Source organism: Oenanthe melanoleuca, chromosome 21, assembly GCF_029582105.1.
Source record: "Oenanthe melanoleuca isolate GR-GAL-2019-014 chromosome 21, OMel1.0, whole genome shotgun sequence".
Classification (NCBI taxonomy): Eukaryota; Metazoa; Chordata; class Aves; order Passeriformes; family Muscicapidae; genus Oenanthe; species Oenanthe melanoleuca.
Genome location: NC_079354.1, coordinates 5,788,060 through 5,805,208, shown reverse-complemented (window position 1 = coordinate 5,805,208; position 17,149 = coordinate 5,788,060). Strand labels below are relative to the sequence as shown.

General features: G+C 34.6%; 1 protein-coding gene across 1 annotated transcript in view; it reads right to left on the bottom strand.

Annotated features, from left to right (window-relative positions):
- The window catches only part of ACAP3 (ArfGAP with coiled-coil, ankyrin repeat and PH domains 3), a 97,232-nt gene that overhangs the window by 75,505 nt on the left and 4,578 nt on the right, over window positions 1-17,149 (bottom strand). The window lies entirely within an intron of this gene.

Here is a 17,149-nt window from a genome sequence, read left to right as displayed (position 1 = left end):
TCATTTCATTTCATTTCTTCCCATTTCATTTCCTCCCATTTTCATTATTTTTCATTTCTTCCCATTTCATTTCTTCCCATTTCCATTTCTTCTCATTCCTTTTCATTTTCATTTCTTCCCATTTTCATTTTTCCCATTTTCATTTCTTCCCATTTCATTTCTGCCCATTTTCTTTTTTCCCATTTTCATTTCCTTCCATTTTCATTTCTCCCCATTTCATTTTTCCCATTTCATTTCTTCTCATTCCTTCCCATTTCATTTCCTCTCATTTTCATGTCTTCCCATTTTCATTTCTTTTCATTTCTTCCCATTTCATTTCTTCCCATTTCATTTCTTCCCATTTTCATTTCCTCCCATTTTCATTTCTTCTCATTTTCATTTCCTCTCATTTTCATGTCTTCCCATTTTCATTTCATTTCTTCCCATTTCATTTTTCCCATTTTCATTCCTTTTCATTTTCATTTCCTCCCATTCCATTTCTTCCCATTTAACTTCCTCCCATTTTCATTTCTTCTCATTTTCATTTCTTCCCATTTAATTTCTTCTTCTCATTTCATTTCATCTCATTTCATCTCTTCCCATTTCATTTTTTCCATTTTATTTCTACCCATTTTCATTTCTTCCCATTTTCATTTTTCCCATTTTAATTTCCTCCCATTTTCATTTCTTCTCATTCCTTCCCATTTCATTTCTTCTCATTTTCATTTCTTCCTATTTAAATACTTCTTCTCATTTCATTTTTCCCATTTTCATTTCTTCTCATTTCTTTCCTTCTCATTTCTTTCCATTTCATTTTTTCCCATGTTCATTCCTTCCCATTTTCATTTCCTCCCATTTTCATTTCATTTCATTTCTTCCCATTTCATTTCTTCCCATTTTCATTATTTTTCATTTCTTCCCATTTCATTTCTTCCCATTTCCATTTCTTCTCATTCCTTTTCATTTTCATTTCTTCCATTTTCATTTTTCCCATTTCATTTCTTCTCATTCCTTCCCATTTCATTTCCTCTCATTTTCATGTCTTCCCATTTTCATTTCATTTCATTTCATTTCTTCCCATTTCATTTTTCCCATTTTCATTCCTTTTCATTTTCATTTCCTCCCATTCCATTTCTTCCCATTTAACTTCCTCCCATTTTCATTTCTTCTCATTTTCATTTCCTCTCATTTTCATGTCTTCCCATTTTCATTTCATTTCTTCCCATTTCATTTTTCCCATTTTCATTCCTTTTCATTTTCATTTCCTCCCATTCCATTTCTTCCCATTTAACTTCCTCCCATTTTCATTTCTTCTCATTTTCATTTCTTCCCATTTAATTTCTTCTTCTCATTTCATTTTGTCTCATTTCATCTCTTCCCATTTCATTTTTTCCATTTTATTTCTACCCATTTTCACTTCTTCCCATTTTCATTTTTCTCATTTTAATTTCCTCCCATTTTCATTTCTTTTCATTTCTTCCCATTTCATTTTTCCCATTTCATTTCTTCTCATTTTCATTTCTTTTCATTTCCTCCCATTTCATTTCTTCCCATCTAATTTCTTCTTCTCTTTTCATTTCTTCCCATTTTCATTTCCTCTCATTTTCATTTCTTCCCATTTCATTTCTTCTTCTCATTTCATTTCTTTTCATTTATTCCCATTTCATTTTTTCCCATTTTCATTCCTTCTCATTTTCATTTCCTCCCATTTCTTCCCATTTTCATTTCTTCTCATTTCCTCTCATTTTTCCCATTTTCATTTCCTCCCATTTTTATTTCTTCCCATTTTCATTTCATTTCATTTCTTCTCATTTCATTTCTTCCCATTTCACTTCCTCCCATTTTCATTTCTTCCCATTTAATTTCTTCTTCTCATTTCATTTCTTCCCATTTCTTCTCATTCCTTCTCATTTTCATTTCCTCCCATTTTTATTTCTTCCCATTTTCATTTTTCCCATTTCCATTTCTTCTCATTTCTTCCCATTTCATTTTTTTCTCATTTTCATTTCTTCCCATTTCCATTTCTTCTTATTTAATTTCTTCTTCTCATTTCTTCTTATTTAATTTCTTCCCATTTCATTCCTTCCCATTTCACTTCTTCCCATTTTCATTTCTTTTCATTTCCTCCCATTTCATTTCTTCCCATTTCCTCCAATTTCATTAATTCTCATTTTCATTCCTTCCCATTTCATTTCCTCCCATTTCCTCATTTTCATCAGACCCATTGGCTTTGATTATTTTTTACATTTTTTACAGCAGCAGAATAGATGGGATTTAAAACTCGTTAAAATATTTAATGATTAAAAGGCAAATTAAAATATTTTAAAAAAATTATATTAAAAAACCATGATATTAAAGGACCATAATATTAATTTTAGCTGGATTTTCATTATTTTCTCACACAAATAATTCCTCTTTGCTCTCAATTCTCCTATTCCACATACAACATTTTTAATTGTTATAATAAAACAATTATATCATCATTATCACAAACAGCATTAATTACCACAGACCTGCAGAATTTGGCTATTTTACCTGAATTAAATAATCAGGAATTGGAATTAATTGGAGTATTTGGATTTTGCTGGGGTTTTTTAGCACTCCTTATGTCATGGATCTGATGATAAAAGAGATTTTTTGCTTTTTTTTCCTCCCCTCCTTGGCAACTCCCAGCCAAATCCTGCAGAATCTGGATTTTTTTTTTAATTTTTAATTTTTTTTTTTTAATTTTTTTTTTTTAAGGGGGAAAAGCTGCCCTGAAAAAAATTTTAATTTCCTCACTGCATCCTGACAGAATTTGTGATAATTTATTTCCTAATTTTACCCCTGGGGGCTTGAGCAGCTTCCCAAATTCTGGGAGGAAAAGGGAAGCAGAGCAAGAAATCAGAGTTTTGTTGAATTTCTTGGTGCTTCAGGGGGTGTGAAAAGGGGAATCTGCTAATAAAAAAAATAAAATTTAAAAAAAAATAAATATTTGGAGAGCTCTGTGGTGGATTGAGAAATTCAGAATGAAGAATTTGGGTCAAACCAGCAGGAAACAGGAATTTCAAATCAGGATTTTCAAACTGCTCCATCCCAAGGGGCAGAGCACTCAGAAATTCAATTTCTTTCATGTAAGAAATTAAACAATTTGTTTAATTAAAGCCTTGGAGTTCAGCAGGAGTCGATTTTTACAGGATTTGATTTTAACAGGAGATTTTAGAATGAATTTATTTTAACAGGATTTGATTTTAACAGGAGCTGATTTTAGCAGGAGATTTTAATAGGAATTTATTTGAACAGGAGATTTTAGGAAGAATTTATTTTAACAGGAGATTTTAATAGGAGATTTTAATAGGAATTTATTTGAACAGGAGATTTTAGCAAGAATTTATTTTAACAGGAGATTTTAGCAGGAGATTTTAATAGGATTTGATTTTAACAGGAGATTTTAGCAAGAATTAATTTTAACAGGAGATTTTAGCAGGAACTGATTTTAACAGAAGTTGATTTTACCAGGATTTGATTTTAGCAGGAATTTATTTTAGCAGGATTTGATTTTAATAGAAGTTTATTTTAACAGGATTTGATTTTAGCAGGAATTGATTTTAGCAGATTTTAACAGGATTTGATTTTAGCAGGATTTGATTTTAACAAAAGATTTTACCAGGATTTGATTTTAAAAGATTTTACCAGGATTTGATTTTACCAGGATTTGATTTTAACAGGATTTGATTTTAGCAGGATTTGATTTTAAAAGATTTTAACAGGATTTGATTTTAGCAGGAGCTGATTTTAGCAAGAATTTATTTTAACAGGAGATTTCAGCAGGAATTGATTTTAATAGAAATTGATTTTAACAGGATTTAATTTTACCAGGATTTGATTTTAACAGGATTTAATTTTAACAGGAGATTTTAGCAAGAATTTATTTTAACAGGATTTGATTTTAACAGGAGATTTTAGCAGGATTTGATTTTAAAAGATTTTAACAGGATTTAATTTGAACAGGAGATTTTAGCAAGAATTTATTTTAACAGGAGATTTCAGCAGGAATTGATTTTAATAGAAGTTGATTTTAACAGGATTTGATTTTAGCAGGATTTGATTTTACCAGATTTAAAGGATATTTCAGCAAAAATGATTTTATCAGGAGATTTTAAGGATATTCCAGCAGGATTTGATTTTCCCAGCAGATTTTAAGGAGATTTTAAGAGGATTTGATTTTAACAGGATTTGATTTTAGCAGGAGATTTTTAAAGAAATTTCAGCAGGAATTGATTTTAGCAGGAGATTTTAAGGATATTTCAGCAGAATTGATTTTTTTCAGGAGATTTTAACAGGATTTGATTTTAAGGATATTTCAGCAGGAATTGATTTTTTTCAGGAGATTTTAAGGATATTCCAGCAGGATTTAATTTTCCCAGCAGATTTTAAGGATATTCCAGCAGAATTGATTTTTTTCAGGAGATTTGAAGGAGATTTTAACAGGATTTGATTTTTTTTCAGGATATTCCAGCAGGAATTGATTTTCCCAGCAGATTTTAAGGAGATTTTAACAGGATTTGATTTTATCAGGAGATTTTTAAGGATATTTCAGCAGGATTTAATTTTCCCAGCAGATTTTAAGGAGATTTTAGCAGGATTTGATTTTCCCAGCAGATTTTAAGGAGATTTTAACAGGATTTGATTTTCCCAGCAGATTTTAAGGACATTCCAGCAGAATTGATTTTTTTCAGGAGATTTGAAGGAGATTTTAACAGGATTTGATTTTAAGGATATTTCAGCAGGAATTGATTTTTTTTCAGGAGATTTGAAGGAGATTTTAACAGGATTTGATTTTAAGGATATTTCAGCAGGAATTGATTTTTTTTCAGGAGATTTGAAGGAGATTTTAACAGGATTTGATTTTAAGGATATTTCAGCAGGAATTGATTTTTTTCAGGAGATTCTAAGAAGATTTCAGCAGGATTTGATTTTATCAGCACATTTCCCCCCCTGAGCTGAGATCAGCCTCACTGTGGCCACCAGACCCTTTGCTCCACACTGGTTTGCTTTTTTTTTTTTTTTATAATTAAAAAAATAAATAAATAAATGGCTCCAACAACTCTTTTTTCTCCCCAAGTGACCTTGGTGGCATCAATTTCCCTGCAGGGATTTCTTTCAGCACTAAATGCTCTTTATTTCTTTTATTTTTTATTTTTTTTTCCCCTTTCCCTGGAGCTGGAGCTCTCCCAAACCTCTTTGTTTGGGGCTGAAAAAGCTTTTCCTGTGTCAAACAAAACTCAAAGTGCCCAGGTCCTGCCCTGGGTGGCACTTGGGTGACAAGTGACAATTTGGAACCCCCCAAATGGATTTTGCTGTGGCCCAGTGCCACCAAAGTATTTTTTTTATTATTATTATTTTTTAAAATTTTTTATTTTTTTCCCCAGTGCCCTTTCCTAAAGGGATGGGATTTTATGGGGCTGCAAAGGGAGGATGAATAAAAATCCTAGAACTGCTCATCCCTGATTTTTATTTATTCCTCTTAAGGGCTTGAGGACATTTTCAATTCCCCAATTTTTCAATTTTTCAATCCCATCCCCTGAGGGAACGTGGAATTAATCCCCAAATGAACAAGGAGTGGCTGAAGGATGCAGATTTTGGGATTTTTCACCAGCCCCACGTGGGTTTTTGTGCCCTCTGCAGGGTGAGCATCCCTGTCCTGCACATCCCCAAACTCACAGAAAAAAAAAAAAAAAAAATTATTGAGGGAAGAGAAAGAATCATCAGGCAGGAAATAGGGATTGGGAGTGAAATAAAAGCATCCCCTGTGAATGAAATTAAAGCATCCTCTGTGATTAAATTAAAGCATCCTCTGTGATTAAATTAAAGCATCCTCTGTGATTAAATTAAAGTATCCTCTGTAAATGGAATTAAAGCATCCCCTGTAAATGGAATTAAAGAATCCCCTGTAAATGGAATTAAAGAATCCCCTGTAAATGGAATTAAAGCATCCTCTGTGCTGGGTGAGGAACAAAGCTGGCATTGTCAGAAATGGGGCTGAGCAGAGGAAAAGGAACTCCAGCTCTAAATCCAGAGCAACAGGAGGCTCAGATTTCCCTCCTCCACGCTGAGGATTCAGCCCCAAACCTGATTTCCTGCAGTTCCCACTCGTTCCTGCAGCCCCTGAGTGCAGTGAGAGCTCAGGGAACAGAGATGGAAAGCCATGGTTCCACCCCAGCCCCACAAAAATCACAGCCCTGTAAAAATCACAGCCCTATAAAAAAAAATCACAGCCCCACAAAAAAAAAATCACAGTCCTATAAAAATCACAGCCCTGTAAAAAAATCACAGCCCCACTAAAAATCACAGTCCTATAAAAATCACAGCCCCACAAAAATCACAGCCCTAAAAAAAAAAAATCACAGCCCTATAAAAATCACAGCCCCACAAAAATCACAGTCCTGTAAAAATCACAGCCCTAAAAAAAAAATCACAGCCCCACTAAAATCACAGTCCTAAAAAAAAAAAATCACAGCCCTATAAAAAAAATCACAGCCCCGTAAAAATCACAGCCCTATAAAAAAAATCACAGCCCCACAAAAATCACAGCCCCACAAAAATCACAGCCCTATAAAAAAAAATCACAGCCCTATAAAAAAAAATCACAGCCCCACAAAAATCAGTCCTATAAAAAAAATCACAGCCCAAAAAAATCACAGCCCAAAAAAAAACACAGCCCTATAAAAATCACAGCCCCACAAAAATCACAGCCCTATAAAAATCACAGCCCCACAAAAATCACAGCCCCACAAAAATCACAGCCCTATAAAAAAAATCACAGCCCCACAAAAATCACAGCCCTAAAAAAAAATCACAGCCTCCCCCCCAAAAAAAATCATAGCCCCACACAAATCCCAGTCCCACACATAAAATTCCAGCCCCACAGGAAAAAAAGGGAAAAGGAAGGAGAAAAGGGAAAAAAGGGAAAAGGGGAAAAATGGGGAAAGGGAGGAGAAAAGGGAAAGAAGTGGGAAAAGAAAAAAATGGGAAAAGGGAAGAGAAAGGGGAAGAAGTGGGAAAAGGAAAAAAATGGAAAGGAAGGAGAAAAGGGAAAAAATGGGGAAAGGAAAGGAAAGGAAAGGAAAGGAAAGGAAAGGAAAGGAAAGGAAAGGAAAGGAAAGGAAAGGAAAGGAAAGGAAAGGAAAGGAAAGGAAAGGAAAGGAAAGGAAAGGATAAAGGAAAATGGAAAAAGGAAAAGAAAAAAAGGGAAAAGGAAAAGGAAAAAAAGGGAAAAGGAAAAGAAAAAAAGGGAAAAGGAAAAGGAAGGGTGAGGTCACAGCCTCAGCTCCTGCCAAAATCTGATTTATCAGAGAACAAAGGGGAGATTCTGCAGCGTGTCCCTGAGCAGGAACAAGCTCGGGCTCTGCACCCCCGGGAAATGAGGACGGTGCCCCCGATCCCTTTCCCAGCGATGCTGAGCCCACCAGAGCAGATTTTTCTCCCTTCCCTCGGAAAGAGGCCAAGGCAAATTTCCTGCGGGAGGCGGAGCGAGGCAAGGAGCCGAGGTGTGGGAGGCTGTGAACACCCCACACCCGCTTGTTTGGTTAACCTCACATTCCCCGGGCTCGGAACACGCCCACAGCCTCTCCAGCCTTTTTTTTTTTTTTTTCTTTTTTCTTTTTTTTTTTTTTTTTTTTCCTGCTCTTTCCTTCCTCTAAATCAAAACCTCTGAGCTGAACTCTGTCCTTTAGAACAACAGCGGCCAGAGGAGAGAGCAGCAGAAATAAACAGGAATAAATCGATTTGTGGATGTGCTGCTCCAACACAAACCCTCCCCAAAAAGCCAAAACAAGCAGACAAAAGCCTGGAATCCTTCCTCAGGAGCTTCACAATTCTTCATTTGCTGTTCTGGGGAGCAGTGAGGAGCATCAGCACAGGATTCCTGAATTAATTAACCCAGCACAGGATTCCTGAATTAACCCAGCACAGGACTCCTGAATTAATTAACCCAGCACAGGATTCCTGAATCCAGCACAGGATTCCTGAATTCACCCAGCACAGGATTCCTGAATTCACCCAGCACAGGATTCCTGAATTAACCCAGCACAGGATTCCTAAATTAACCCAGCACAGGATTCCTAAATTAACCCAGCACAGGATTCCTAAATTAACCCAGCACAGGATTCCTGAATTAATTAACCCAGCACAGGATTCATGAATTAATTAACCCAGCACAGGATTCCTGAATCCAGCACAGGATTCCTGAATTCACCCAGCACAGGATTCCTGAATTAATCCAGCACAGGATTCCTAAATTAACCCAGCACAGGATTCCTAAATTAACCCAGCACAGGATTACTGAATTATTAACCCAGCACAGGATTCCTGAATTCAGCACAGGATTCCTGAATTCACCCAGCACAGGATTCCTGAATTCACCCAGCACAGGGCCTGATTCCTAAATCCAGCACAGGATTCCTAAATTCATCCAGCAGAGGTTTCCTAAATCCATACAGCACAGAATTCCTAAATTCATCCAGCACAGGGTCTGACTCCTAAATCCAGCACAGGATTCCTAAATTCATCCAGCACAGGGTCTGACTCCTAAATCCAACATTCACCCCTATTTCACCTCTAATTCACTTTCAATTCCCTTCTAATTCACCTCCAGTTCACTCCACATTTCCCTCTAATTCACCCCAAATTCGCTCCAAATTCACCCTCAATTCCACTCCAATTCACCCCAAATTTACCCAAAATTCACTTCTAATTCCCCCTCAACTCAGCCCAAATTCACCTCTAAATCCAGCAGAGGATTCCTGAATTCACCCAGCACAGGATTCCTAAATTCACCTCTAATTCACCCCAAATTCTCCTCTAATTCACGTCTAATTTATCCCAAATTCACCCCAATTCAGCCTCAATTACCTCCCAAATCACCTTCAAATCACCCCCAGTTCACCCTCATTCCCCTCTAATTAATCTCTAACTCACTCCCAATTAATCTCTAATTCAGTCCAAATTCCCCCCAAATTCCCCTCTAATCCACTCACAATTCACCCCAAATTCACCCCAAATTCACCCCAAATTCACTCCCAATTCCCTTCCAATTCACCTCAAATTTCTCTGTAATTCACTCCAAATTCACCCCAAATTCAGCACAAATTCACTCCCAATTTACTCCCAATTCCCCTCCAATTCACCCCAAATTCCCCCCTCAATTCACCCCCAAATCACCTCAAATTCACCCCAAATTCATCTCTAATTCCCCCAAATTCACCTCAAATTCCCCCAAATTCACCCCTAATTCTTCTCTAATCCACTCATAATTCACCCCCAATTCCTCTTTAATTCACTCCCAATTCACTCCCAATTTACTCCCAATTCCCCTCCAATACACCCCAAATTCACCCCTCAATTCACCCCCAAATCACCTCTAATTCATCCCATATTTTTCTCTAATTCAACCCAAATTCACCCCTAATTTCCTCTAATCCACTCACAATTCACCTCTAATTCACCCCAAATTTCTCTCAAATTTACCTCCAATTCACCTCTAATCCACCCCAAATTCTTCTCTAATTCAGCCAAATACACCCCAAATTCCCCTCAAATTCACTCACAATTCACCCCAAATTCACCTCAAATTCCTCTCTAATTCACCCCTAATTCCCCTCTAATCCACTCACAATTCACCCCAAATTCACCTCAAATTCCCCCCTCAATTCACCCCCAAATCATCCCAAATTTCCCCCAAATTCACCTCTAATTCAGCCAAATTCACCCCAAATTTCCCCCAAATTCACCTCTAATTCACCCCAAATTCATCCCAAATTCACTCCCAATGTACTCCCAATTCCCCTCCAATTCACCCCAAATTCACCCCTAATTCACCCCAAATTCATCCCAAATCCACTCACAATTCACCCCCAATTCACCCTCAATTCACCCCCAAATCACCTCTAATTCACCCCAAATTCTTCTCTAATTCACCCAAATTCACCCAAAATTCACCCCAAATTCCTCTCTAATTCACCTCTAATCCACTCCAAATTCACCCTCAATTCACTCCCAATTCTTCTCCAATACACCCCAAATTCCCCCAATTCACCCCCAAATCACCTCTAATTCACCCCAAATTCTTCTCTAATTCAGCCAAATTCACCCAAAATTCACTCCAAATTCACCTCTAATTCACTCATGATTCACCCCCAATTCACCCCAAATTCCTCTTTAATTCACCTCAAATTCATCCCAAATTCACTCCCAATTTACTCCCAATTCCCCTCCAATTCACCCCAAATTCACCCCTCAATTCACCCCCAAATCACCTCAAATTCACCCCAAATTCATCTCTAATTCCCCCCAAATTCACCCCAAATTCACCCCTAATTTCCTCTAATCCACTCACAATTCACCTCTAATTCACCCCAAATTTCTCTCAAATTTACCTCCAATTCACCTCTAAGCCACCCCAAATTCTTCTCTAATTCATCCAAATACACCCCAAATTCCCCTCAAATTCACTCACAATTCACCCCAAATTCACCTCAAATTCCCCCCTCATAAATAAATAAAAATAAAAATGAAAATAAAAAATGAAAATAAAAATAAAAATAAAAAAATAATAAAAAGATAAATAAATATAGAAATAGAAATAAAAAATAAAAATAAAAATTAAAAAATAAAAATAAAAATTAAAAAAATAAAAATAAAATAAAAAATAAAAATAAATAAAATCTCATTTTTCCTTGCTGGCCACATTTCCTCATTCCCCTCCAATACTTTCCTTGCTGTATAAAGAAATTTTTTTCCCTCATTTCTCCATTATTTTCACCCAAACCTGAAATCTGCTTTTTAAAAATCTCAAAGATTCATTTTTGAAATTTCCTCCCAAATTAAAAGGAGCAAATCCAGAGGGAACCTTCCTCAAAAATCCTCTCTCTGAATTTGCCATCTCTTCAAAATAAAAAAGTTTTATTTGTTTATTAGAATAATTTTTTTTCTCATTGTTGTCAATACTTTGCTTGCTAAATAAACAAAATTTTTCCCACTTTTCTCCAATATTTTTACTCAAACCTGAAATTTTTAAAAATCTCATTTTGGGAAGTTTCTTCCCAAATTAAGAGGAGCTGCCCTTGGACACTCCCAAGCTCCTCAATCCCCGAAAAATTTCAACGTTGGATCCCAAAAATCCTCCAGAATTCCTCCCACTATCCCAAAATCCTCCAAAATTTCCTCCCACTATCCCAAAAATCTCCAGAATTTCTCCCACTATCCCAAAAATCCTCCAGAATTTCTCCCACCATCCCAAAAATCTCCAGAATCTCCTCCCACTATCCCAAAAATCTCCAAAATTTTCTCCCACTATCCCAAAAATCCTCCAGAATCTCCTCCCACTATCCCAAAATCCTCCAAAATTTCCTCCCACTATCCCAAAAATCTCCAGAATTTCTCCCACTATCCCAAAAATCCTCCAGAATTTCCTCCCACTATCCCAAATCCTCCAGAATTTCCTCCCACTATCCCAAAAATTTCCAAAATTTCCTCCCACTATCCCAAAAATCCTCCAGAATTTCTCCCACAATCCCAAAATCCTCCAGAATTTCCTCCCATTATCCCAAAATCCTCCAGAATTTCTCCCACTATCCCAAAAATCCTCCAGAATTTCTCCCACTATCCCAAAAATCCTCCAGAATTTCTCCCACTATCCCAAAAATTTCCAAAATTTCCTCCCATTATCCCAAAAATCCTCCAGAATCTCCTCCCACTATCCCAAAAATCTCCAGAATTTCCTCCCACTATCCCAAAAATCTCCAGAATTTCTCCCACTATCCCAAAAATCCTCCAAAATTTCCTCCCATTATCCCAAAAATCCTCCAGAATTTCTCCCACTATCCCAAAAATCTCCAGAATTTCTCCCACTATCCCAAAAATCTCCAGAATTTCCTCCCATTATCCCAAAAATCCTCCAGAATCTCCTCCCACTATCCCAAAAATCTCCAAAATTTCCTCCCACTATCCCAAAAATCTCCAGAATTTCCTCCCACTATCCCAAAAATCTCCAGAATTTCTCCCACTATCCCAAAAATCCTCCAGAATTTCCTCCCATTATCCCAAAAATCTCCAGAATTTCTCCCACTATCCCAAAAATCTCCAGAATTTCTCCCACTATCCCAAAAATCTCCAGAATTTCCTCCCACTATCCCAAAAATCTCCAGAATTTCCTCCCACTATCCCAAAAATCTCCAAAATTTCCTCCCACTATCCCAAAAATCCTCCAGGATTTCCTCCCACTATCCCAAAAATCTCCAGAATTTCTCCCACTATCCCAAAATCCTCCAAAATTTCCTCCCACTATCCCAAAAATCTTCCATGACCATTTCCCACTTTCCCAAAAATCTCCAGAATTTCTCCCACCATCCCTAAAATCTCCAGAATTTCTCCCACTATCCCAAAAATCTCCAGAATCTCCTCCCCCTATCCCAAAAATCTCCAGAATTTCTCCCACTATCCCAAAAATCCTCCAGAATTTCTCCCACTATCCCAAAATCCTCCAAAATTTCCTCCCACCATCCCAAAAATCTCCAGAATCTCCTCCCACTATCCCAAAAATCTCCAGAATTTCTCCCACTATCCCAAAAATCCTCCAGAATTTCTCCCACTATCCCAAAAATCTCCAGAATTTTCTCCCACTATCCCAAAAATCTCCAGAATTTCTCCCACTATCCCAAAAATCCTCCAAAATCTCCTCCCACTATCCCAGCATTGGACAATCCCAAATTTCCAATCCACAAAAATTATCCAAATTTAAGCCACATTAATTTTTTTTTTTTTAAGAATTTAATTTTTTTTAAGAATTTAATTTTTTTTTAAGAATTTAATTTTTTTTTTTTAAGAATTTAATTTTTTTTTTTTAAGAATTTAATTTTTTTTTCTTTAAGAATTTAATTTTTTTTTTAAGAATTTAATTTTTTTTTTTTTAAGAATTTAATTTTTTTTTTTTTTTTTTTTTTAGAATTAACCAAGGAATCACAAAATCCTTTGGGTGGGGAAAAAAATCTGAAAACCCTCCTGGTTCCAAGCCTGAAATAATCAGATTTATTAATTTATCTGTTCCTTAAAGTGGTTTTGGGCTTTTTTTGGGGTTTTTTGTGGTTTTTTTTGTGGTTTTTGGGGTTTTTTCTGTTTTTTTTTGTGGTTTTTGGGGGATTTTTTTGTGGGGTTTTTTGTGGTTTTTTGGGGGGTTTTTTTGTGTTTTTTTGGTTTCTTTGGGGTTTTTTTTTTTGTGGTTTTTTGGGGGTTTTTTGTGGGGTTTTTTTTTTTTTTTTGAGGGGATTTTTTTATGGGTTTTGGGGTTCTTTTGGGGGTTGTTTTGGGGTTTTTTGGGGGTTTTTTGGGGGTTTTTTTTGTGTTTTTCGGGTTTTTTGGTGGGTTTTTTGTGTTTTTTTGGGGTTTTTTTTTTTGTGGTTTTTTGTGGGTTTTTTGGGTTTTTTTGTGGTTTTTGGGTTTTGGGGTTTTTTTCTTTTTTTTGTGTTTTTTGGGGTTTTTTGGGGGTTTTTTGGGTTTTGGGATTGGGTTTTTTTTGTGTTTTTTCGGGTTTTTTGGGGGGTTTTTTGTGGTTTTTTGGGGTTTTTTGTGGGTTTTTTGTGGTTTTTGGGGGATTTTTGTGGGTTTTTTTGTGGTTTTTTGGGGGGTTTTTTGTGGTTTTTTTTGGGGGGTTTTTTGGGTTTTTTTTGTGTTTTTTGGGTTTTGCGGTTTGGTTTTTTTTTGTGTGTTTTTTGGGGTTTTTTGGGGTTTTTTGTGGTTTTGGGATTTTTTTTGTGGGTTTTTTGGGGTTTTTTTTGTGTTTTTTGGGTTTTGGGGTTTTTTTCTCTTTTTTTTGTGTTTTTTGGGGTTTTTTTGGGGGTTTTTGTGGTTTTTTGGGGTTTTTTTGTGGTTTTTTTTTGTTTTTTGGGGTTTTTTTTTGTGGTTTTTTTGTGGTTTTTTTTTATTTCTTTGGGTTTTTTTGTGTTTTTTGGGTTTTGGGTTGTTTTTTTTTTGTGTGTGTTTTTTGGTTTTTTTGAGGGGATTTTTTTTGTGGGTTTTGGGGTTTTTTTTGGTTTTTTTTGTGTGTTTTTTGGGTTTTGGGGTTTTTGGGATCTTTTTGTGTTTTTTGGGGGTTTTTTTGGGTGGTTTTTTTTGTTTTTTGGGGGTTTTTTGTGTTTTTTTTTTTTTTTTTTTTTGTTTTTGGGGGTTTTTTGTGGGTTTTTTGTGGGTTTTTTTGTGATTTTTGGGGGGTTTTTGGGGTTTTTTTTGTGGGTTTTTTTGGGGTTTTGGGTTTTTGTGGTTTTTTTGGTTTTTTTTGGGTTTTTTTTTTGTTTTTTTGGGGGATTTTTTTGTGGTTTTTTGGGGGGGCTTTTTTTGTGTTTTTTTGGTTTTTTTGGGGTTTTTTCTTGTGGTTTTTTTGGGGGTTTTTTGGGGGGATTTTGGGGGATTTTTTGTGGTTTTTTGGTTTTTTTGAGGGGATTTTTTTGTGGGTTTTGGGGTTTTTTGGTGGGTTTTTTTTTGTGGTTTTTTGGGGGTTTTTTTTGTGTTTTTCGGGTTTTTTGGTGGGTTTTTTGTGTTTTTTTGGGGGTTTTTTTTGGGGTTTTTTTGTGGGTTTTTTGGGTTTTTTTGTGGTTTTTGGGTTTTGGGGTTTTTTTCTTTTTTTTGTGTTTTTTGGGGTTTTTTGGGTTTTTATGGTGTTTTTTGGGTTTTGGGTTTGGTTTTTTTTTTGTGTGTGTTTTTTGGGGTTTTTTGGGGGTTTTTTTGTGGTTTTTGGGGGCTTTTTTGTGGTTTTTTTTTGTTTTTTTGGGGTTTGGGGTTTGGGGTTTTTTTTGTGTTTTTTGGGGGTTTTTTTTGTGGTTTTTTGGTGGGGTTTTTTTTGTTTTTTGGTGGTTTTTTTATGGTTTTTTTGGGGTTTTTTGGGTGGATTTTTTTTATTTTTTTTTAACAAGCCAAAAAAATTTTTTTCCTAGATTTCCCAAACTCCTGGTGGGAGATAAAAGCCAAAAAAAATTCTGGAGTGCACTCAGGGCTGCCAGAACAGGTCCTGCCAGGTGATTAAATTGTTGACTGGAATTGCAGCCACGCCCCAGCACTGGCAGCTTCACAAAAATCACATTTCAAATATTAAAAACATGATTTGATTTTATTTTATTTTTATTTTTTTTGGTAGGAACTGGAATTTATGAGGTGGGATTTGACACATTAATTATTAGGAGGTGTTTAATCCATCCTGGGTAAATTTTTAATTTTTTTTTTTTTTTTTTAGTTTTTTTTTTACTCTGCCTGTGTGTGGCAAATATTTTATTTTATTTTACTTTATTATATTTTATTTTATTTTACTTTATTTTATTTTATTTTATTTTTTTATTTTACTTTATTTTATTTTATTTTACTTTATTTTATTTTACTTTATTTTATTTTATTTTTTTATTTTACTTTATTTTATTTTATTTTATTTTATTTTATTTTATTTTATTTTATTTTATTTCACTTTTTTTTAATTTTACTTTACTTGATTTGATTTGATTCTTATTCTATTTTTCTTTAGACTTGTAATATTTTAGGAGATGTTCTGTGGGAGAAATCTTAAGATTCTCTTGCATTCCCAACAAAAAATTCCAAAAAAATAACAAATTAAAGACCTGGAAGAAAGGAAAATACAGGAAGAGGCTGAACCCTGCAGAAACCTTTGAAAAAAATCTGAATAAATTCAACTTAGGCCTTATTTTTCCTCCTAATATCAGAATTTCTCAATAATTGAGGTGTAAATTCTGAATAAATTTAACTTGATTCCTCTTTTTCTTTCAAATATCAGAATTTCTTAATATTTGAGGTGGAAAATCTGAATAATTCAACTTGATTCCTCTTTTTCCTTCAAATATCAGAATTTTTCAATATTTGAGTTGAAAAATCTGAATAATTCAACTTGCTTCTTCTTTTTCCACCTAATACCAGAATTTCTCAATAATTGAGGTGTAAATTCTGAATAATTCAACTTTGCTGTTCTTATTCCTAATATATCAGGACTCCTCAATAATTGAGGTGTAAATTCTGAATAATTCAACTTGATTCCTCTTTTTCCTTCAAATATCAGAATTTTTCAATATTTGAAATGTGAAGTCAGAATAAATTTAACTTGCTTCCTCTTTTTCCTTCAAATATCAGAATTTCTTACTATTTGAATTGAAAAATCTGAATAATTCAACTTGCTTCTTCTTTTTCCTTCAAATATCAGAATTTGTTAATATTTGAGGTGGAAAATCTGAATAATTCAACTTGCTTCTTCTTTTTCCTCCTAATATCAGAATTTCTCAATATTTGAGGTGTAAATTCTGAATAATTCAACTTGCTTCTTGTTTTTCCACCTAATACCAGAATTTCTTAATATTTGAGGTGTAAAATTTGAATAAATCAACTTGATTCCTCTTTTTCCTCCTAATATCAGAATTTCTCAATATTTGAAATGTGTAGTCAGAATAAATTCAACTTGCTTCCTCTTTTTCCTTCAAATATCAGAATTTCTTAATATTTGAATTGAAAAATCTGAATAATTCAACTTGGTTCCTCTTTTCCCTCCTAATATCAGAATTTCTCAATATTTGAGGTGTAAAATTTGAATAATTCAACTTGCTTCCTCTTTTTCCTTCAAATACCAGAATTTCTCAATATTTGAAATGTAAATTCTGAATAAATTTAACTTGATTCCTCTTTTTCCTTCAAATATCAGAATTTCTTAATATTTGAGGTGGAAAATCTGAATAATTCAACTTGCTTCTTCTTTTTCCTCCTAATATCAGAATTTCTCAATAATTGAGGTGTAAATTCTGAATAATTCAACTTGATTCCTCTTTTTCCTGCTGATATCACAATTTCTCAGTATTTGAACTGTAAATTCTGAACAATCCAACTCTGCTGTTCTTTTTCCTCCTAATATATCAGAACTTCTCAATAATTGAGGTGTAAATTCTGAATAATTCAACTTGGTTCCTCTTTTTCCTCCTAATACCAGAATTTCTCAATAATTGAGGTGTAAATTCTGAATAAATTTAACTTGATTCCTCTTTTCCCTCCTAATACCAGAATTTCTCAATATTTGAGGTGTAAAATATGAATAATTCAACTTGATTCCTCTTTTTCCACCTAATACCAGAATTTCTCAATAATTGAGGTGTAAATT